Here is a 22,840-nt window from a genome sequence, read left to right on the forward strand (position 1 = left end):
AAAGGTGCTCGTCCGTGACTGGTGCACTGGGAGGAAGGTGGGACCCAGCCTGCACACCGTGCCCCCAGGGGATGGCTTTGCCCATTACAAAGAGCTTGGAGTGCCTGGTGGTATCACAGCCTCCCCCCTGACCCTGCAGCGAGCCAAAGCCACCCCCAGCATCCATCAGCCATTCCAGGAACACTCCTGGTGCAGTATCTGGATTTAGCCTCAGTCAGCCGTGGGTTTATCTTAAGATGAGCATCTTTCTAAAAGGACAGAGATAAAACAGCCTGCAACAGAGCAAGAGCAAGAAGAATTAAAGTGCTGAGCAGGGCCAGATATCTTAATTGGCTAAAACACTCTTAAGTCCTCCAGACATGCCATATATACGAGAAACCAGGCCAGGAGTGAGGCAGCTCCCAACTGGAAACCCTTCAGGGCCAGAGGGTTTGGAGCAGCACAGCAGTGAGGAGAGGATTTGGTGTTACTCCATCGCCTTCCTGGGGTGCAGGGGGAAGGTTGTGTCCCTGCCCACCTCTCCTGCAAATTCACCAGCCGAAGGAAACAACAGCAGTGCCAATCCTATTAATTCTGCATAGTCCCATTTTTCATGGGTAACCCCCTGGTATTAACACTTTGCTTTTAAGGAAGAGACAATTCCAGTATTAAGGAGGGGGTGGGGAAATTTGTAGGAGCTGCCTGGGCTACAACCAGAGCTGGGAAAGAGTTTTACAACCACCTGGTTATTTGTGCCTTTTATTAACAAGTTTTTAAAACGCAGCTTTTAAGCCTGGCCAGTGACACCCTGAGGGGCTCGATTCTATCCAAGGAAAGGGTGTGATCCCATCTATAAGAATGGTTTTGCCAGATGTGCTGGTCCCAGAACATCCTGAGGGATTGGGTCCCTCCATTCCCATGACTAACTCCCAGCTGTGGGTGAACATCCACAGCCACAACTCCTCCCGTACAGAGGAGGCAAAACACAATGTGCTGCTGGAAATAACCCCCTTGGCTTTGGCCAGCACTGCCAGAGCTTGTTTTCTTGGCTCCCTGCAGCTTTGCTGTTATGAAGCACTATAGAAAACAGTTTTACAGCAGGCAGATATGTAAAATATGCCAGCTATTGAACCCAGGAAGGATCAGCGCCTTCATTTCTCATTCAAGCTCCTTCTAATAAAGGCAGATCACTTTGCAAGCCCAAAGCATGCAGACATTACTCAGACTGGGGTTGTAATTATCCCTCTGGAAGCTGTGCCAGCTATCCTTTAGTGTAACTTTAACAGAGTATCAAAGGTGATGCTGGATTTTTATAAAATCAATACCCAGGCTTTTATTCCACCTCTACAACCCCCTCCATTTCTCCTTTAAACTGGCTTTTGCAAGCAAAGAGCCCCTGCAGCAGCAGAGTGGACTCGAGGTCACAGCCCTGTGTGATTTGGAGGAGCTGTATGAAGTCAGTAAACCCCTCCACGTTCAAAAAATATCCTAAAAAAAAAAAATAAATCAGTATTTATGACTTATTCAAATAGAGACCGAAGTCTGAACATATTTTTTTTTCCCCCATCTCTTAACATCACCTAAAGTTTGTGGCAGCTTCCTAAGGGCTGCAGTTGCCTTATACTTGTGTTTATAGAGAGACAGCATTAATAAAGGCAGTGCTTAAAAAAACCCCCAACCATCAGAGGTACCTTATTTTCAAAGGGCAGCAGATATTTCATCTGTGCCTGCCTAGAAGGTCTCCTCAGGAGCTGTGGCCACGTGTCCTAAAGGACCTGGTGCCCCAGCTGTGATGCTGGCCACCAGTCCCACCATCACAGTGTCTCCCAGCCCTGTTCTCCCCTCACCTTCCAGCTTTATTTGGGAAGTCAGCCCTTGGGAATAACTGCCATGCCAAGAGCAGGGTGGTACCAGACCCAGTGCTAATTGAATTCAGAAGGAACCCAGCCACTCTTTCCCTTCTTCCAGGTTTTTTCCTCTTTCATCCTTTTTCTCACAGAATCTAATCTGTATGGGAGGACATTTTAAGATTACAAAGAGGAAGGATTGATTCTGTGCTGTTTCCTTCTTCAATGAACATTTTGGTCCCTATTTCACTGCCTAATTTAATAAACTGTGTCGCCTCCTCAGTGTCTAATTTACTAACAGATATGAGGCTTCTCACATGGAGTAACTGCCTAAATGGGAACAGAGAAGCATAAAAATACAGTTTTCTTTGCACAGGGGATTGCAAACGAGATATTTATATTAAAAAAATCAGCCCTCCCCACTCCCTTAGCAGCTGATCTACTGAGCAGCCAGCGTGCTGAAATCCTTGCAGGGCTTGCTACAGGTTTTCTTGCTGCCTGACACCTTCAAAAAGTGCTTTTGAGTCGGCTTCGGGCAGCAAGCAGCGTGTGAGGGTGTCAGTGGTGTGTCCTACAGCCCATAATCCCTGCAGCTACTAAAGCATGCAAGGAATACACGCTTTGGATCACAGAAAGCTCCTGAGGAAGCTGCTCAAGCGGTTCCACAGCATGGTTTGGGTTAGAAGGGACCTTAAAGATCATCTCGTTCCACCCCCCTGCCATGAGCAGGAAACTGGAATGAATTTACCCCTCCCTGCTGCTAATTACAGTCCATCAAAACTCCCAGCACAAAGACACTGCAGGTGCAGTAAGTCAGGGAAAACTATTCCAATCACCAGTATCTGAGATTTTATGGAATTTCATTAGCTCATAGAGCACCTCTGCTCTGGAGACAGGCTGGGAGAGCAGGGGGTGATCACCTGGAGAAGAGAAGGCTAAAGAGGCTCCAGGAGAGCTGGAAAGGAACTTGGACAAGGAGTAGAGGGACATGACAAGGGGGAATGGTTCCCACTGCCAAAGGGTGGGGTTAGATGGGATATGGGGAAGAAATCCTTCCCTGTGAGGGTGGGGAGGCCCTGGCACAGGTTGCCCAGAGAAGCTGTGGCTGCCCCTGGATCCCTGGAAGTGTCCAAGGCCAGGTTGGAGCAACCTGGGCTAGTGGGAGGTGTCCCTGCCCATGGCAGGGGGTGAATGGTGCCTTCCAAGCCAATCCATTCTGTGATTCTATGAAATGTAGTGATATCCCACAGTAAATATTTTTCTTGCAGCAATAAGCAGGAAACATTTCCTCATATTCTTCTCCTCTGGCTTTTTGGCAGGTTTTCTCACTGTTGCTGAGGACATTGCTCTGTATGTGGTCCCACAGCTTCCATTTCTTCTCATATTAATACAAATTAAAATCATCATCAGAATGTCACAAGCAGGATGTCGTTTTCCTTAAGGAAAAACCAGGAAGCTAAAAATATTCCTTTGGATACAGTGCTCTCATCACATACATGTTCTGATTGCAGAGCTCTCCCCACAACTGCTCAACAGCATCAGAGGCTGGTGGGAATAAAACCCCCTCCAGGAACCCCCAGAATAGCTGGGATTTCATTCTAGTTTTATCCAGTCCAATCCCCCAGACTCCACGTGGGCTTTGGCATGTTTTATATAAATAATATCAACTCTGCCCTTTGCAGGCAATTCCACCAGTGCAGACACCAGAGGCTGCCCCCTTTCCCTCTCCTTCCCTATCCCACTGCAACCCACCACAGACTGCAAGGAGCACTTTTCTTTTTAATACTGAGAAGGGGAAAAAAAAACCCAAACAAAAAAACCAAAACAAAACTTCGCAAGTGAGACTTGTTGGGGCTACAAAAATCCAGCATCCAAATTTAGACGCTCTGAACATCTCTGCCTGAATTCCTGCTGGGGTTGGGTTTTTTCCCCCCTCCCCTCTATACTATCCAAGAAGAATTTCCCTCTCTGCATTTGTGGTTCTTAAGGCTGTATCCTCACTCCCACTCAGCACGTGGTAATTTTTGCAAAGTGTTGAACGTGCAGAAAAAATTGAGAGTTTTGTCATAACTCAATTTAAAAAAAAAAAAAGTCACTTTCCTGCCAGACTCGTGTCCCTCCCTCGCCTTTTAAACAGACAATTGCCACGTAATAACTTCCTTTTTTAGCATCTTCCACCACTTGATCTCATTATAAATTTAAGCAAAGCTTTTGCTCTTATTACAGATCTAGGCAAAGGCTCTTCTGAACTGTCTATTTTTGACAATCGCGTGTAATTTTATTGTAATGTGTTATTATATTTGAAAACATATAATTAAAAATTTTAGGCAGTTGGAAATCGATGATGATAATAAAAATCCCTCCACCTCCCAAGAAGACTCATCCTCCAGAGCATTTCATCTCCCTTCTGCTCCCCCTCCTGCCCGATGGCACTGGTGTCACAGGGCAGCATCCAGCAGCACAGCACAGCTGTGGCAGCCACCTGGCCACCCACAAATAAATACATTAAGCCACTGCCTGTCTATTTGAGGACAGAAATGTTGCTGTGAAATGCTCAGCATCTCGTCTGTGACCAATCTAAAAAGCTTTCCCTGCTCCTTCCGAGCCGGGGCCAAAATAAAACGGGCGCGTGGCGGCTGAGGGTTATCTTGGGAAGATGCCCACAAAAGGCTGCTCCTTCCTCAGGGGGGTTATATTTGATCTGCTCCCAAAGCTGTGGCTGGGGAGGGATTTGGGGCAGCCTGCCCTGAGATCCAGGCCTTTTCCTTCCTTGCCTTTGAGTGTAACGAGCACAAAGAGCAAGAAGAAACTCGCCTGAGGCGTCAAAAATGGCTCTTCAAAATGAAGCAGGTGACAAAGCAGCTGGAGAACGACCGTGCCCTGTTTCACATCCAGCAGCAGCAGTGCTCAGTGGGAGCTGGTCCCCAGCCAAGAGCAGCTCTATGGGATCTGTACATAAGTTTCCAGCCCTGGCTGCAGGGAAAGCCATGACCTCCCACCACAGCCTTGGGCTCTGGGTACAGTTTTCCCACAAGTGACTCTTGCACGGGGCTGCTCTGACTTTTAAAACCCATCCAGAGCTGCTTTCCTGAAGTGGCCACACATGCAGCTGCTCTGGGGTGGCATCTCCCACACAGCCAAGCGCTGGCACTGGGGTGGGGGGCCCAGCCTGACCCCACAGCAGGGCTGTCCCCAAGGATGGGGATCCCCCACAGCTCAGGGATGCTCTTCATCCACCACTGAGGATATTTTAGGACTCCAGAAACAACCCCCATTCCTCACTTTGCTCCTGCAGCCCAACTCCTGGACAACACAGTCATTAACTCCATTATTTTTGTTATTATTCTTTTATTACTTGGCTCCCATCCTGCTTTTCTAGGACACCATGTGAACTTCAGCTACTTTACAGGCACGCTGAGAATATTTGACTTTTCGAGACCAGCCAGCGCCCTGGGACATCCCTGTCACGTGCTGGGTCTGTGAAAGCCTTTCAACTTTTACATCTTTATATCAACATTTAGGTGTTTGAGCTTAACTGTTTATTTTCTTACAGCGAAGTCTGCATCCTCAGAGAACATCCTGTAGCTTCCTCGTCTTTATTTAGATTTCCACAGCATTTAAACAATAATATTGTAATTTCCCAGCAGAGCCATTCACGTCAGTCTCCATGAGAAATGACTACACTGAATATCAAAGTTCTTTTCCTCTTCGATTTTGCCTTGTTTTGCAGCTATTTTTACCTCATTTCTCTTAAGGTCTCTCTGCTTTCTAAATACGTTTCCAGTTTAAAATCCCAAGTTTGCTTTTAGAAGCTGCTGACCAGAGGAACCATTCAAAGATGATCCTCAGCTGCCTGAAAACTACACCAACACAGCTTCCCACCAAATCTTCCTTAGAAATACAGTTTTCTTGATTAAATTGTTTTTAACTGAGACATAACACCACGTTCTGTTCGAACTGTCGTGGAGAAATAATTAAAACTCCACAGATTCACAAAGGCACCGTGAAATGTGCAGCTTAAAAGTTCAGCCAACACTGACTCTGGCAGTAAAATCAGATGTATTTCAGGTCAAACAGGTTAAGGAAGGTCCATCTCAGTAGGCACACATAGAGCAGGGATACACTACAGTTAAGGAATTGCTTTTCTTTTTTAATCTCACAAATATACGGTGAAAAATCATAAACTCTTGATGCTACTCGAGAGCATCTTGCACATAATGAGAGTATAAAAATTTTTGCAAGCTGGTTTTAAAAGCAGTGCTGTCTTTTTGAGTTTTATATATTTTTATTTTTTTTTTTTAATTTATTCTTTTGACCTGGAGTCCAAAGCTGTGTTTATGGCCTGGTTTATACTTTCTGTCACAGCTGAAAACACCAGTTCAGTCAGAGATACCCAACACTGATGGACCATCTGTACAGCCCAGTTCAGTGCAGGGAGCAAAACCAACAAAACCGGGTGCCTTTGGAAAAATAGGAATTAATATTTTCCCTCTGGTTGATTTGCTCTGCATCTGAGCATTTAATGCTTCACCTGCTTCCCATATTGGAGCCTGAGAACAGGCAGATAAGCACGCTCTGCTCCCACCTTGTCCAGCAGCTGGGAGACAACACCGGGAAAGGACAGGGGAATTGCTCTTCAGAGCCACTGTTTGCCACCCAGATAAAGCTGGGTTTATGAAAACATGAAAAAAACCCCCCACCAAGGTGATGGCACAGGCTGTATTGTTTCAGAAATCTGGTTTTTCTCCCTTTCCGAGCTCATTCCCACAGGCAGAGCAGCCTCTTGCCGGGTGTGTCCGGCTGAACCCGACCCTGGAGGCACCAGGGAAGCTCGGGGCAGCTCAGCTGGGAGGGGGTTTCACAACCAGCCTTCAGCCACTGCTCAAGGCTGGGTATAAAACCTCTTCATCCTCGCCCCCCAACCCCTCTCAAATCAGATCCTTCCAGAGAATAACTCCATCTAAGGCTCAGTGGAAATATCCACTGGGGGCATTCCCCATTTCCACCTTTCAGGTAATTACTTCTTTTTTCCCCCCTCTTGGATTGCTCTGGTTCCATTTCCATAAGACCCAGGAGGAGCCAACCTAGTGGTAAATGCAGCATTCAGGCAGGGATGGGAACTGACACAGTTTCAGTGCTGATAAATAACAGGTAGAGTTATCAAATGCCTGGAATATTTTTCCCTCCCCACTGAAGGCAGGATCTGTTAAAAACAGTTTCCAGCATCCACAAAGCAGATCCAACCTGACTTTGGGCCTTTGGGAGACACTTTTCCTGTGCTAACTGGACTCTTGACACTTGAAAACAATACATATTTTTTCCTACAGCACAACAAGTTCTATCACGTGTCAGTTTGAGGCATGAAGTGAACCTCCACTTGAATACCATATTCTGCATCTGCCTTAAAAAAAACACTGTGAAATTCCTTTTCCCACTGAAAATTCCCACTAGCTGTCAAAATTAGGAGGGGGGTTGTCCTCCACCTGTGAGATGCCCATGTGGTCACACAAGGAGGGGATGTGCTGCATGACAGAAGCCTGGGAAGCCCTCAGCCCAGCTGGGATTTCTGGGTTCATGTTTGCCACAGCTTTCAGCAGAATTTCCACACCTAAATCACCTGAAGTGCTGCATCTCAGATGCCTGGTACAGCCTCAGGTTTTTCACGCCATTTACAGGCAGCCAAGGTGTTTCCAACATCTCAAATGTCCTTGTTTTAGTTAAAAATCAAAGCACATTTGCACAGTGCCGAAGAATTAATGCAATCCAGACTTGCCAGCACCTCTGCACTCACATTTTTAGGAGATTTAATGCTCTCTGCTGCACCTCTGGAGAGCCATGACCTCTGCAGGCTCCTGCATTCCAGTTGGTTTGCACTGAATGACACCCACAGTGCATTCAACTCATTCATTGAGAAACAGAATCATAAATTGGTTTGGGTTGGAATGGACCTTAAAGACCATCTTGTTCCACCATGGGCAGGGACACCTTCCACTAGCCCAGGTTGCTCCAACCTGGCCTTGGACACTTCCAGGGGCAGCCACAGCTTCTCTGGGCAACCTGTGCCGGGGCCTCCCCACCCTCCCAGGGAAGGATTTCTTCCGAAAATCTAAAGGTAAGTTCTGGTGTAGGCAGAGTTCCACTGCCCACAGAAGCATCTTAAATCCCATTTTCCCCCTCCATCCAGCAGCAGGATGCTGAGCATCTCATATCTCTCAGCCCCAGAAACCCCTCAAACCTGAGGAATCAGCCACTGCCTCCGTGCCCAGCTGGTTTCAAAGCCAAGAGATGCTGCCCAGCACATCTGACACTGGACAAAATTGTTTCCCTCTAACTTCTTCCCCCCCCAACCCCTCTCAAATCAGATCCTTCCAGAGAATAATCCCACCTAAGGCTGAGTGGAAACATCCACTGAGGGCCTTCCCCATTTCCACCTTTCAGGTAATTACTTCTTTTTTTCCCCCCTCTTGGATTGCTCTGGTTCCATTTCCATAAGACCCAAGAGGAGCCAACCCAGTGGTAAATACAGCATTCAGGCAGGGATGGGAACTGAAACAGTTTCAGTGCTGATAAATAACAGGTAGAGTTATCAAATACCTGGAATATTTTTCCCTGTTTTATTATTTAGGGCATTCCTGCAAGACCACTTTCAGAAATCCTGGGACCCTTGTGCAATTCAAGGTAAACATAATTATTATCTGTGCTGTCTTATACACATCATGTTCAACAGCATAAAAGTTTTGTCTGACATAAAGTGAGTAAGCCTGCTTACACATTAAAAAAAAATATCTGTGCTATTTCTGGAATATAATTACTTGTTGATTCCAGAAAAAGTAATAAAAAGGGTTTGTCGGGCAGAAGGAGAGCCAGACCCAAAGGGAAATAAATTCCCTTTGCAAGGAAGGTTAGTTCAGCACAGCCCAGAGTGCCCACAGGGAAAAAGGCTACTGGAAAAAAAAATAGAGGTCTAAGATGTGGCAGTCGAGCATTTCTGAGGAATTACAAGGAACCTCATCCCAGGGACTCCACTGAATTCTTCCAAGATTGATATTTCTTTAAAAATTTAACTTTTAGACGCTTTAAACTGATCTAAAGTTACAGTAAATATACACTAAACTTTCACTGTGCTGCAAAAGTTGCCAGGTGTGCCATGAAAAAGTGAGATCCCAACCTTCTCCATGGCTTTTACAGGGACTTTTGTGACATTTCTCGCCTGTTAAGGCTGACAGTGATGTAGACAGGATAAAAAAAAACCCCTAGAACATGACAAAAAATGAAACCACAGCACTGGATCTCTGACTTCACACCTGGCTCAGAGTTCATGGTCTACAAGTCAGTCTGTGTTTCCTCCTGGACTGGTGATGGGGCAATTCAGGAGCAGTAAAATCTCTAGATATGGCATTAATTTCTCATAAATCAGCACTCCCTCTGCCTTAAAAAAACCTCCATAAGGTTTCCTGCTTGACATACAGAAAAATTCCATTAAAAAAAAATTAAATTAAGCTACCACAACGTGCCATGAAGACCTTCTTGACAAAGAGGAAGAAAAATTCAGAAGAATCAGAAAAATATAATCAACCAGGATTGATTAAAAAAAATTATCGACTGATTCACCCTTTTTCAAAAAATATATTCTGAAAAAATGCAATATTTCACCTTGAAACAGTCCCAACAGCTGAATCAACCCAGAAGGAATTTCAAGTTTCTCCATTCCACAGGGGGAATAAAAATAAATATAAACCACACACAATCATTCCAGTTGACCAAAAGTACACATTTTTTTGCTTGCTGGCTGAACCAGAGAGCAAAGTTTTCCACCCAGCTCTGTCCTCGAGGGCAGGGTTTTGCAAGTGGAGGGGAGCTGGAGCCTTTTAATGATGAGTAAAGCAGCAGAGTGGCTCCTGCTGCTGCTGCCTGCCCTGGCTCTGTTAAAAACCTCCCCTGGAGCAGCAGCAGATCCTGGCACTCTTTGGGATGAAATCAGTGGAGTTGGCCCCAGCCATCCTATAAAGTTATTCTGCTTTTTGCACCAAGGGGCCGTGGCACAGGAGTGCTCAGGACCCTGTCTGGTGCCTGCCCTGAAGCAGAGACACCCTGGAAATGATCCACAATTAGAGGGAGTTTGTCTGGCTGCTGATCCCGAATTTATGGGCTGGTCCGGGTCTGTTTAGATTATCCAGCTTTTTGGCAGGTAATTCCATTGGGAATCAAAGTGGAGGGGTAGAAAACACTTCCAGAAGTGGTCCCTGGGACTTCCCAAGCTCACAAGAGGGCCCGGGTTTCATCCCATCTATCCCTGTGGATCCCACACCCCCCCCCAGAGGAGGTCCAGGTACCCTTCCTCTTGCAGGAGCTCGGAGCCCCACGGCCCCACCCACCACCTCAAGGGCAACTGGGAGCCCTTGGGCAGCCTGGCTGATGTCCAGGGTGTCCAAGGGACACAGCAGTGACTGACACCCCCCCCAGCCCTCAGCAACCCACCCCAGCCCTTCATGATCCGTGCAGGAGAAGCTGTGTCACCTACACAGAGACTGAGGGGACACAACCAAGGGACAGGCCATTTTGCAGCAGGAAAACTCCAGCAAGGTCAGAGAAGAAGCCACAGAGCCTGTGAACATCCTTTGATCCATCTGTGAGCTTCTCACAACGGAACTGACTCCAGGAGGCCACGGGTGGGACAAACCCCTGAGCTCTCCCCAATGCAACACTTGGCTCCTGTCGCCTCCAGAGGTCCCCTGGGATGCTGTCACTTCCCAATTCCAAATCCCTGGTGGAATCCAACGCAAGGAGAGGCACAGTGATGCCCCACCTCGTGCCAAAATGCCAGAGATATTCTCACTGCTTTCTAGAGCAGCTGAATGTATTCCCATTGAAACCTCACTTTTTTTGGTGAACCACCAAAAAACTGAGGTCCCAGGGAGAATATTTCTTTAGCATTTATGCATTACATGGTACCTGAACTGTATCTGTTTTGTAATTAAAACACACTTCTAACCAACTCCCAGGGCTATGCATTATCTCAGAACTGTGGTTTGTTGCTGGGCACTAAAAAGTCATCAGCAATTTCCAGCTGCAAAAAGTTTTGTGAGAACTTTGGCTGCTTTCAAAGGGGGGGAAATAAAAGCAGTGCATTGCATAAGTGTTGCTAGTGAGGTTTGCCAGGAAGGGTGGACATCTCTTTTCCAGCAGCTGCAGCAGAAAGCCAGTCTGGAGCTGCCTGATAAAGCCACTTTTCCAGTTGGAAAAATGACAGTTTTCCAAGGCTGAAACTTTCTCGAAGAAATGACAAAACTTCAGGGGGAAATTGAGTCCAGGATGGAGTTGCTGCTCACGGCAAGAGCAGCCAGGAGATCTTGTAGGGCAATGTCATTTCTATATATTTTAGTTTTTCTAGCAAGACCATCCCTGGGCTCCCAAACCAGCAGGAATCAGATACTGTGGCAAGTGCTGTGGTGGAGCTTGGGTCACCCAAAACCATGGCAGAAAGGAGAAGGTGCCTCTGACACTGTCCTCCCCAGAGCTACCTTAGATACCAGGAAGGAATTGTTCCCTGGGAGGGTGGGGAGGCCCTGGCACAGGTTGCCCAGAGAAGCTGGGGTTGCCCCTGGATCCCTGGAAGTGTCCAAGGCCAGGTTGGATGGGGCTTGGAGCAACCTGGGCTAGTGGAAGGTGCCCCTGCCCAGGGCAGGGGGTGGAACAAGATGAGCTTTAAGATCCCTTCCAACCAAAACCATTCTGATTCTATCTCTGCTTTCCCCCTGCATCTCTCCACCCCCTTGCTCCAGTTGGATGCTCCTGCCCATAGGACCATCCAGTATTTATCCCCAGGAGACAAAGAGTTGTCAGACACAGAGGTGTTACATGAAAAAACAGGGTTGAAAAGGCACTTTCTGGCAAGGGAGAAGCCAGGCTTTCAATTAACAAGTACATTTGGGGGCTCATGGGTTCAGACCTACACGTTAGACTTAACCAAATTCACCAGCCTCAGAGACCTACAGAAAAAAACCCCACAGACCCCAAAACACTTCTGAGATCCCCACAGCCTTGCCCCACTTGCCAATGCAGTTGTTTTATATTTAAAGTGAACTTAGAGCAGAACCAGCCTCGATCCCTGTCTCACAGATCCAGCTTAGACGAGATGGTAGGAATAGACTCTGGAGTGATGCTGTTTATTTTAAAGAAACACCATTTTTGCTGGGATTGGAAACATCTGAAGGTTTAAGTTTGGCCACAGCTGAAAAGGGTTTGTTTAAAAACATTCCCTTCCCAATGGATACATTTCCCATACCTCACTCTGCAGGGCAGCCTGCAGGAGGGTGCTGGCAGGGTACCAGCTGGCAGGGCTCATCCTCAGCAGCAAAGCAAACTGCAACACCCCAAAAGCTGTCAAGGTCCCAGATTCACTTGAAAAAAAAAAAAATAATAATAATAAAAGTGAAATAAACCCTTCAAAGGCCAAAAGACACCCCTTGCACCTATGCTGAAGCGACACAGGTCTGCTTAAACGACTCTTTTTCCATTCTGTGATGTTAAATATTGACTCTGTCAGTGGTTAGTGGTCGCACAGCCAAAAATAAACACCACAGCCTTGCACCACAGACCCCGTTTTGTTCGGATTTGGCCAAATGGAGGGGACCAGCCCAGCCACCCACCTGAACTCGGGACAGCTTGGCAGCCCCACTGAACTGCAACACCGGGATTTTGCTGCCTGCATCCAAACCCAAACCCCCAGGGAACTCACATTTAGAGCAGGCAGAGGGGCCAAGCCTCGTGATTCGAGGCTGAACTACTTTTTGTAGCCTCCTGCAGAAGAAATGAGCCCTCCTGCTCCTGACCCAGGCTCCAGTGAGGTCTCCTACCCAACAACCCACCTCTACACCAGCCCCTGCCCCTTCCAGCTCAGGACCACCCATGATCAAACCCAACACAGCAGAAAACACAGCACCCAACAAACCACTGGGGAAAGGAAAAAGAGAGGGCAAAGAAGGACAAGACTTAGGGAAATATTGTAAGAAATACATGTCTTGACCAGCATCAGTTTGGGTTCTCAGCACTTTGAGGCTGCTGGACCAGTGGTATCCAAGTCTCCACCCCTGAGATGTCCATATTTCGTGGGGCAATGGGGTCAGAGCAGCACTTCACAAGCAGTTTGGCATCTCTAATTTGCAGAGGTAATTTTTCCTGTACCTACCAGGAGGAGTTGAGGAGTTCACCCATTCCCAGCTCCGTGCCTTCCTTCCCCAGTAATGCCCAGCACTTGGAGCAACCTGGGACAGTGGGAGGTGCCCTGCCCGTGGCAGGGGGTGGAACTGGATGGTCTCTAATGTTCCTTCCAACCCAAACCAATTTGTGATTCTATTTCTCGATGAATTAATAAACCAGGGACACACAAAACCCCCATGAGGACACCAAAGTCTGTCACAGCCATTATTTCATTCCTGGATCATTTGTAAAGGTTCTATACCAGTTTTATCAACTTTTGTACTTGATGTACAATACCAGAACATCCCAAGTGCTTTTCTGCAATACCACAACGTAATAAAGCACATCTTAATTCAATGTGCTACAGAAACACTTTTCAGAAGAAAGTTATTACATATATAGAAAGGTACAATGAGTCCTGAATGCACAACTCCCCTTTTAAGAGTGAATTGGGGAACATTCCACATATGTCTGCATTGACCAGGCTGACACAGGAGTTATGAAAATGGTCTTTGATGAAAAGCACAAGTGGAAAAAAAGCAAAAGTTTTTTTTTTCCTTCCACATGGAAGGAAACAGCATCCCAAAGTGTTTGCTCTTGCTCTCCCCGGGTGGCCAAAGCCCAGAAGAGGTGAAAGACTCAGCTCAGTGGTCAGGCCTGGCTTACAAGTGCCAACCTGCTGCTTAGAAAAAAATCTCATTTTCCTCTCTGGTCTCCCAGTAGAGGAAAAGTCTCCAATGCCCAACAATGCCTTTTTATTTTTTTAAATGCATATTTATATATAAAAACCACTGCAAGATGCCTCCAAGCCTCATTCCCTCCACCTCAACTTGCCAGTATTTCGTACCATTTTTCTTATCAATGCCCTTATATCCCAAGACCAATACCACTTTTCCTGCCTATTTTATGTGCATAGTTCACTATTTGCCCCCTCCAAAACAACTGGAGCAGTGGCATTGACCCCATTTTCTTTACACCTGCACCCAATCCCTGGGATGTTTCCCTTCTACCACCAGCTTTCCCTTATCAGGTATGATTTTGGACTGATGGCAACATTGCCAGCTGCTCCCAGCTAATCCCTGGTAGTCTGTGCCTCAAGGGGATGTTCTCCAACCCATGGGGGACCAGGAGAGAGCTGCAATAATTCATGACAAATCTCGTGCTCCAAACAGACCAAAGTCTCGTCCAACAGCATAGAATTTATCCCTGGAAATTTCTTTTTCCTTCGGAGGGTTTACAACCACCTGATAAATTTATGCTTCCCATTTTCCTTCCTTGGACACGCAGACAAACCACTCTTGGTTTCCCAAAATCTGTCTGTGGCTGTTTCAAGCTCTGTTCTGTCACTCGGGTGTTTTCCCCTTGTTTGAACCTGTGTCCTAAGACAAGCCCCTGAGGAATCTCCCAGGATCCTGGAGTTACACCTTGGTTAAATCCCAAGCATCTGGATCCATGAGCTGTTGAACAGCTTTATTTCAAGCAGTGCTCCAGAGCTGAACCAAACCCCCTTCTCCCCTGTGTGAATTAAATATAGGATATGTTGTAGGTGCCCACACAGAGTTTATGCAGCCTTGTGCAGGGTAACTGTGCAAATCCTGCCTTTCCCACTTTTCCAGCCTTTTTCTCATTGATTTGTCCAGAAACAGAAAGAAGAAAAGGAAGTTTTTCTCCTGCACACACACAAGCCACAAAAAAAGTGCTGCAAAATTACCACACTTTTAAAGTGGGATTATTTGCTTTGTGAGCTTTGGTTTCAGCTGGGAGAGAGTTTTAAGTGTATTACTTTAACAAGTCCTAACAGCATTAGAGGATTTACTGTCAGTGATTTGCACAGGAAATCCAATTACTGCTTTTCACTTCTGTTTAGTGCAAACATTACTGTTAGAACATCTATGGCTTTAGAATGTACTCAAGGGCAAAACAGGAGCTGGAAGTGTCCAAGGCCAGGATGGATAAAGCTTGGAGCAACCTGGGCCAGTGGAAGGTGTCCCTGCCCATGGCAGGGGGTGGGATGAGATGATCTTTAAATCCCTTCCAACCCAAACCACCCTATGATTCTATGCCATTTTGCAGAAAGGATTTTATTTTTTTTTAACCTACATTACATAAACCTTAAAAACCAAGACTTCGGCGTCATACATTCCTAGTTAAACAGGAAAATTTTGTTTTATAAATTTATTACTTAGTCCTAAAGTGCCTGGCACTATTTGGCCCACAAAAAATCCTATGTTTTCCTCAGACCAGGTGGAGAGGTCCTGCTTTCAGGATCAAGAAGCTGCACGAGCAGAAAGGGGCATGTGGGAAGTCAGGAGGCACGTTGGAAAATTTTCACTATAACTAAAAATAGCGGAATGTAACTTCCAATAAAACTTCCCAAAGCATTTGGGTCTAATGGTACCTCATGAAGAACTAATTGCCAAAGGGAAAGACAAGGCCAAGCAGGTACAGAATTAAAACATCATGAGGAGTCCAAAGCATTTTTGTGAGCTGCGTTGCCACCAGCTCTGGTTTTAAATCACTTTCCCAACACGGGTTTTAGAAACCAACAAGGAACAGAGAAATTAGGAAGGAGGGCCCTTCATGTGCTTGGTGGCTCAGGGGCAGGAGGCTGGTTCTGCACTCTGATTACTCAGGCTGGTGTGGCCCCAGGGAGCAAGGCTGGGGCTGCAAACCCATTATTGGCACTTCCATGATCCCCGTGAGAAGCACTTGCAGAAACCCAGGGGACAGAAGAGGTTGTAACCACAGCAGGCTCAGGGACCACCTCACGATCACTGGACTCACAGGCAGTAGGAGAACATTTCTGGACCAGTGCAGTGTCAATATTTGATCAATACCCAAACATTAGCCTTGCACAAACATGGGTCGTATCAAACTACCATCAACCAAAGGAGTACTTATGACCACAGATTTATCTGGAAGCCACAGACACACAAAACCCTTGTAATTTATTCTATTTTCTTTGGCAGCAGTACAATCCAACACCCTTTGGGTACAACACGTGCTGCTGCTTCCCCACAGCACCATCAAACCCAAAATGTCTCAGCCACAGCAAGGAAAAAGTGGCAACACCAGAGTCTAGAGACACCCAAGCCCCAGGGATGGGGCTACAGAAACCTCAATCATGCCCATTCTTTTTAAAAAAAGGTTTTTTTCACCTGATATCAGCTTTGGAATTAGGACCAAGTTGTTTTTATATCTACATATATAAAAACACACAGGATATTTACTCCACTATAAATTCCTTTTCAGTCTCTAGCAGGGTATGCTCAGGCTGCTGAAGCACAGGATTGTTTTTTGAAACCATTCAGAGTTAAACTGAATTGTTCCTAATTACAAGAGCACAGCAGCACTACAGCACACAGGTTTATTCTGGGGGAAAATGGAGCATAACAATGTTTATGCAGCTATGATGAGTTGTGAGGGTGTTTAACACAATCTCCTGGCTCTTTGTACACACACAACCCCTCCCAACGACCTATACGTCTCTCTAAGTCTGTAGGTGGCTTGGGATGATTCAAAGGCCTTTTAGCACCATCCCATTTCTTCTCCCATTTCCAGAATGCCCTGCAGTGGCCACCACTCCTGGAACACAGCATGGTCTGTCCAACCAGGGTGTCTCCACCAAGCAGAGCAAACAGGTCTCAGGAGGTGCCTTCAACCCCATCAAACGTGGGGGACACACCCACATTGTAGCTGAACTATTCACACTCAAAACCATCACCATTTTCATGTCTTTTTCGAGGCTGGAGAAGGCACATCAGCTCCATCCCAGCTCCACACCACAAAAGCTGAGGTGAGGTCTCATGGTCCTTAAAGCCCAGCCACCACCACCATGACTTTTACTGAGTTATGTGAAAAAAACCCATAACCTCTGGGAACAAGGACTTACAGAGCAGGCTCCAGCACCATCTCCAGACACGTGGATCCACAGGGTCTTCTTCCCCAAGTGTCCTCTCCGCTCCAACAGACCAGTCTTTTGGGAGGCACATCTGTATCCACAGCTCCTCACCCTCCCAAAGGAAAAAGCTCAGGACAGCCACTGCTGTCCATGGCAGATACCTCCAGACAAACCCCCCTCTCCCTGTTCTGTCTCCAGGTATGGCCCTGGGCTGGGTCCACCCCTTTATCTCCTCCCCTCTTGGCAGCCAATTCTCCCAAATCTGCTGCAGCTGGATCTCCACTCAGGACTTGACTGGCCTCACCTGTAGCTCAGCTCCTCTGGGCCCAGCTCTGTGAACTCCAGCAGATCCAGCCCAGCTGCCCAACCTCGTTTAAAACACCTGAGAAAACTGTCAGGGAGACCACAAGCTAAGAAAGAAAAAGGAAGAGGTGTGGCTGAGATGGAGCCACTCCCAGCTGGGGGATTCAGAGGAAAAGCCTTGAGTAGGGAATGCTAAGGGGACAGTCCTGGCACTGGAAACATCCCTGAGGTGCCCTTCCCATGGATGGTGTTTCTCCTTCTTGCCAAGTCTCTTTGAGCTCTATGTAAGCTGCCCAAGCCATTGAAACCCCAGGAATGCTCAAGGAAAGCCCAGTGTTAAATTAAAATCTGTTCTACTTCAAAACCCGAGGGACCAAGTGACACCACCCCCCAAGAGGTCCTGAGCTCTGCTGCTGCTCCTTCTGAAACCAAAGGTATTTTTGATGCCTTCATTCCTGTGCTGATGGACAGCTCCTGATCCCCAGCCACAGCCAGCAGGACTGGGCACAGCGGGAGATTTGCCATTAACCCCTCTCTGGGCATCCTGGGAAATTTCTTGCAGCACTTCCAGGGAAAGCTGGAGGACCAGGTCCCCCCTTTAGGGGTTTTGTGGCAGTAAGTAAATAACACGAAGGGGTGGCATCCACTCAAGTGTCATTTTTCTTGAGCTGGAAGTGCTTTTCCCTAATCCCACCTGGCAAGCTGAGGGAAGCCCTCCAAGAGGCAACCCACTGCTGGTGTGACTGTGGAGAGGGAAACAATGACATCCTGCTGCTCTTGGGGCTTCTCAGCTCTGCCTCTCGAGAGGCTTTCAAGGAGACACAAACACAGGTCACATCTCCTCTCTTGAGCAAAATCTGGCACAGGGAGAGGAGGGCAGAGAAGAAAAGTGTCACAGCTGCTGTTCTGGCACAACATGAGGACCTTCAGAAAATTGTGCTGGAATTCCAGTGGTTTTCCAGAGGTCCCTCACGCCCATATGTGTTGTCATTCTTCCCTCACATCTGTGGGTCAATCCAGTGGAAGCACAGCCAGTTTCTACCCCAAAATGGGGCTTTTCATCCCAAACTTTTGTGTTTACAAACCTAACCCCACTGGCCACCTGCATTTCATCCAAGATCCTCCCCGTCCAGTCTTGTTCACACACCATCAGGAGCACTCAGGTAACACCTCTCGCTGTTCTCTTTCCCCCAGAGAGACTTTTTCACTACTCTTTTTTTAGTGGTGGTCCCATGAAGACGTGGGACTTTCATTTCAAGGAGGTGATTTGCTCCTCCCACTGCCACAGTTTCGGGGCAGCAGCATTTAATTGGTCACCGAATTATTTCAGTTCCTTTCCCTGCAGAGTCTGAATGTGGCAAGTTGGCCACATTCAGTCTGAAATCTAATGTCACCAAGGATCCAATCTCAGCAATCCCTCATGACAGATGAGACAGAATGGCACACTGAACACAGGAAAATCCCTTTGATAGGCAAAAAAATCCCTACCTGTCACTCCCAAGCTCCACCCAGGGGGTCAGGAGAAGCAGCAGATCCCAAACCATCTCTGGGTTCTGTGCTCAGTGGGACTGGTCATAACTGGTGTGTGTGGGAGCGTGTTTTGGCCTTTTCTCTTCTTTGAATATGCTCCAAAATCTGCATTTGAACCCCTGAATTCTGCAGAAAGGTGGGTGTGGGAGGGCAGACATCTCCTTGGGAGCAATCACATGTTTTTGGGATGGGAAACGGGAGTGGTTGCACGGAGCAAGGAGTGAGATGCTGCTCACCATGAGGGAGCAAAGCCCCCATTATCCACCCCCTCCCCAGGAATACCCAGTGCTTTTAAAGCTGAGCAAACATAGGGATGGCACTTTTCCAAGCCTGAGGCGTCAGCAACACCTAATCAGAAATGGTTCATTTAACATGCCTCAAAACTGCCTTTAATGTGGTCCCACACCAGTGTAGTGGAGGCAGCTTTGGGCCTGGCAAACCCTGGGACAGACTAGTTATGGCCCAGCACTGAGGGGACAGGGAGCCACGGGGGAATGCAATCACAGGGATGGATCCCTATCCTGGGATATTAAACTTGCACATCACATGGGAAAAACTGTTTAGTGGTGAACATGGTGGTGGTGCTGCATTGATGGTTGGACTTGATGTTCATAAAGGTCTTTTCCAACCTTAGCAATTCTATAATTCTATGGAATTACCCTCTGTGGTACCCATTTCATTACTGTCAGGGTCCAGAAGGATTTTAGAAAGAGGCAGACATTCAGTTCAGCTTTTGCATCAACGGATGTGGCACAATACCTCAAGGACCATAAAATCAGGGTGCTCAGAGGCTGCCACACCTGGATGCCACCCATGGCAGAGGTCCCATGGCTGCTGAATTTATTCCCAGCCTTTTCCAGGTGCAAGAAACCCTCTCCAAAACAGGCACTGGTTTTCTTTGCCGGGAGCTCACTCAGCCTTTGCTTGGGTGATGTTTTCATAGCCACTTCTGCAAACCCACCAGCAAGAGGATTTCTTGCTCTTGCCATCTTCCTCCAGCAAACCAAAACCTCCTGTTGAAGCCGGGACTGGCCCAAGGCTGTGTCCCTTCTCCCAGAATCTCTGCTGAGGGCGGATCCGCTGGGAAAGGCACGGTGTCCAAATGGTAGTGCAGGGCCAGCCCTTAAGCTGTGACCTGACTTGAGTCCTTTGGGTTTATTTACCAAAACCTGGGCCTGGGTAGGTGCCGTGGGGCAGCGCTGACCCAGCTCTCTGGTCAAAGGCCTGCGGGGAGCCGGGAGATAGAGCAGGTTAACGTTTAACCCCGGGGACTGTAAACCAGCCCCGGGGCTGCTGAACCTTTGGAGTTTGATATGATGATTGGGGAATAACCGGAGTGACACGTCGCAAACTCTCCATAATCAAGGAGACCTCTTTCCCGGGTGGTGATCTCCAAAATTGCTCAGGTGCGTGGCCGCGCGTTCCGCCCGCGGGTTTTGGGGTGTGGGCACCGGGGCCCCCGCGGAACGGGGCTGTCGGCTGGGATGGGGAAGGAGCGGCTCCGCCGTGTGCCTTCCACCCCCTGGCAGTGCCCCACCATCAGATCCGTGCTTCGGGGGCTGCCTGACACCAGCAGGGCTGGGCTGGGGGGGCCGGACCCTCGCACCGGCACAGCCCCGCATCACTCGCTTCGGTCTGGTGCTGACCCAGGCGTGGAGAGCGGGGCTCCCTGCGGACCCCGGCACAGCTTCTGCCCGGCAGCAGCGGCAAAGAGCTTTTTTTTCCCCCTGCTTTCCTCCCTCCGACCGCGGTTTTCTGGCGGTTGCCAGAAAAGCGAAGGCAGACGAGGCGGAGGGGGGAGGAGGGGTTTTCCCCGCCGCAATTCGGGCTCGATCTGTTAAAGCGCAACTTTCCGGGGCTAATCATTAGAGATATTCCCAGCCGACCTCTCACTCCTCCTCCTCTTTGCAAAAGGTCGGTCCCCGGAGCGAAGGCGATCGCTGGTCCTAAGAAACCCTCCGTTTTCCCTAATCCCCTCAAACCAGCACAGAATGCCTGCCTTAAGCTCTTTCCCTCGGTGAAACAGCAGCTCCGGGTGGGAGCAGGCACGGGAGCAAGGCTGGTTTCAAAGTACCCGGCACACGATGCTGCAAATAAAACAGGAGGGAGGGAGGCTGGGCTGGGCATCAGCTGCTCTTCCTCCTCAGAGGGGGCTTTTTGGGGCGTTTCGTGTGCATTTGGTGACAGGGCTGCCAAAGCTGTGCGCAGGAGGAAAGGTGTTTCCAAAAGAGGAAGGTGAATCCCAGGGAAAAGGGCCCGAGCAAAGAATTTGCTGGTTTGCATGTGAAATGGTTTCTCAAGGCTCGTGTGCTGCAAAGGGCGAAGAGCTTTCACGTGTCTTCTGATTTATGCTGCTTTCCTGCAAATACCTGTGAGTTCCCACCTTCTGTGGAACCACCTGAGCTGGAAAACAACCCTATGCCCTGGAAAAGCAAAGGGACAAAAGCCTCGTGCCCCATTGCTCAATCAGACTCTGTCCTGCAGTATCTCACAACAGCAAAGAGCTGGGGTCAGCTCATGGAGCTTCAAGTGTCTGGTTTTGGGAAGAAAATTACGTATGTTTAGTGTTTATATATGTATATAAATGAATATGTATTGCTTGGAGCCCTGAGGGAGGAAAAAAATCCTCAAAACCTTGATAAACGAAAGGAAAACAGTTTCTCCAGTTCGGGTTATTATGGGTAAAGAGTGAATATAATTATCCAGTGTTTCCAGAGGTTGTTATTCCTCATGAGGAGTGACTGCACCGGGGGGGTTACCAGCACAAAACAGCCTTCATGAGATGTGTCCAAGTGACTCAACACATTCAGACACGAAGGTGTATCGATCCCTGCAGGATAAACAGGGTTTCATTATCTCATTCATGGAAACAGTAACCAGGTTTCCCCGAAAGGGCTGCCAAGGGGCAGGCTCTGGCCTCAAATACCAGCTTTCCTCCCCTCAGCAAAAATCCTGGCATGGCAGCCATCCCTTGGACAAGGAAACAAACCCCCTGCTTTTCCAAGCAACTGACCCAAAAGTGAAGTAAAATGCATATTTTGGGGGTAAAAGCTGGATTCATCTTGCTCCTGGATGGATGGAGCAAAGCTGTGGGATCTGCCTGTGGCAGCTGGTAAGGAAACCATGTGTGCAAGTAACCACGGAGAGGTGAAGCACTATTATAATAGTTTTGTTTCTTGTTGGTGTGAGATTTGCAAGGCATAAAACTGCCTTGGCATTTTAGAGCTTTAGTAGAAATCTAAAATAAATGAGAGTGTTCAGTGGAGAGAGGAAAATCAAACTCAATGATGCTCTGATTTAAAGTAAAAGCAGTTCCTTCCTTTTCTAATAGCACTGAGTTCTTGATTCTGTGATCATGATAACTTCATAGCATTGTCAAAACTTCATCAAAATTGAAGGTGAAATAGGAAACTCCAGGACAATTTGCACTTCCAAAGGTGTTAATTTCAATACAAACATCTGAGCAAAATGCAACCTCCCCCTCTGCATTTTTTTCTTTTCTGTTTAGCATGGTGGCCCTTCTTAATAACAATCCATTTTAAGGGCAAGCCCCTGAAATTGGTTGATTTCCAGAACAATTATTTCTACTAAGTGTGCTTGGCTTGATTCTTTTTTAAAAACAGTGTTAAAAACACTGCCTTAATTTGCTGCAGCCATTCACACTTTCCATCAGCAGCCATGCAAGGGGGGTTTTCCCACTGTGAGGGTGGATTTGCTAATTGATTCATGGCCCAGGGAACAAAGAAGGAGGGAAAGTAGTCGTGTTTCTCCCGGGTGACAGCAGCTCTCCTCCCTTACCCTTAAGGTAAAAAAAAAATCCCAGTACACTGGCAGCACTGCAAGGACTGAGGCTGAGGCCTGGAATCAAGGGAAAGTGCTGAAATTTCAGAAATTTCAGAAATAAAACATCCCACCGTGACTTGTGTCCTGGATATAGTCTGGATGCACTGATGGGCAAGTGGAGAAGTGGCTCTTAGGGACGTGGGTTAGTGCTGGAGGTGGCAGTGATGGGGAACGCTTGGACTCGATGATCCTGGAGGGCTTTTCCAATCTAAATGATTCCATGGTTCTGTGATACGGG

At 47.6% G+C, this 22,840-nt stretch overlaps 1 protein-coding gene across 4 annotated transcripts in view; it reads left to right on the top strand.

Moving 5' to 3' along the window:
* Window positions 1–20,043: 20,043 nt before the first annotated feature.
* The window catches only part of A1CF (APOBEC1 complementation factor), a 28,680-nt gene continuing 25,883 nt past the window's right edge, over window positions 20,044–22,840 (top strand). For all 4 annotated transcript variants that reach the window (XM_027665612.1, XM_027665613.1, XM_027665616.1 and 1 more), the window contains exon 1: window positions 20,044–20,165. The gene's annotated coding sequence lies outside the window, so the exon portion shown is untranslated. The remainder of the gene's footprint in view (window positions 20,166–22,840) is intronic.

Source organism: Corapipo altera, unplaced genomic scaffold (genome assembly GCF_003945725.1).
Source record: "Corapipo altera isolate COAL_440 unplaced genomic scaffold, ASM394572v1 161, whole genome shotgun sequence".
Lineage (NCBI taxonomy): Eukaryota > Metazoa > Chordata > Aves > Passeriformes > Pipridae > Corapipo > Corapipo altera.